Raw genomic sequence first — 1,072 nt, 5'->3', positions numbered from 1 at the left:
AAAATAAAGTTTCCTATAGAAACTTTGGTGGACTTGAATATAAATGATGTTACTAAAACAATAAGAGAAGACCTTAAACGATGGACAATATTACCCCTTTCACTGTGGGGCAGAGCTGAGACTTTAAAAACATATCTCTTACCAAAATTGACCTTCATAATCTCATCAATTCCTCTTAAATTTTCTACAAAATGGTTTAAAGATTGAAATATAGTATTCAAAGATTTTTTTGGGGAGAAATAAAAAACCTAGAATCAGTTATAAAAAATGTATTCAAAGCCGTAATAAAGGTTGTATTGGCTTGCCAGATGTTTATTTATATTATATTGCATTTAATTCAATATATCCTTTAAAATGGGCATATAGCAACTTGGGAATGGCTCTAAGAAAAAATAGTAATAGAATATAACTCAGATTTTTCTCTTGCAATCCTTTGGTACAGCCCTAAGGCAACTAATGCACTCCACTAATAAAATGTTTAGGAGATATCATCAAAATGCTGCATAAATACTTTAATTTCAATAGAAAACCCTTACCTTCCTGTCCCCTATGGTCTAACCCGCTTTTTATGGCAGGTAAAAAAAATCCTAAAGAACAAAGTGTGGCAACAAAACAATATTCAAAATACATCACAATTAATTATAAATGGAGAAAGAAGAATTTTCTTTAGTTATTTAAAGAAAGAGTATAGCCTCAATGACACACTTTTTTTTTATTACTTACAGATTAAATCCATTCTGAAATCTTCACTATCTCAAGAAAACAGCCTGGGGGACCAAAAGGACCTTGAGGATAAATTAAAACATGCTGCTACGAACAGAGGCACTGTGTCAAAAATATATAGACTATTGTGTAATACTAAAGCAGATCATAAATATGTTGTAAAAAACAATGGGTAAAAGACATTGGTGTGCCCATTTCTGACTTACAGTGGAATGCAGCTCTGAAAAAAGCACAAAAATGTCCAAATGTGTTAAGTATAAAATCATTCAGCTCAAAATAACAAATCGAGCATATATTACACCTTATATTCNAGACTATTGTGTAATACTAAAGCAGATCATAAATATGT

This window comes from Cyprinodon variegatus, unplaced genomic scaffold, assembly GCF_000732505.1.
Source record: "Cyprinodon variegatus isolate N-32 unplaced genomic scaffold, C_variegatus-1.0 Scaffold812, whole genome shotgun sequence".
In the NCBI taxonomy this organism is placed as follows: Eukaryota; Metazoa; Chordata; class Actinopteri; order Cyprinodontiformes; family Cyprinodontidae; genus Cyprinodon; species Cyprinodon variegatus.
The sequence above is the reverse complement of the archived record's forward strand: the minus strand, read 5'-3'. Positions refer to the sequence as shown.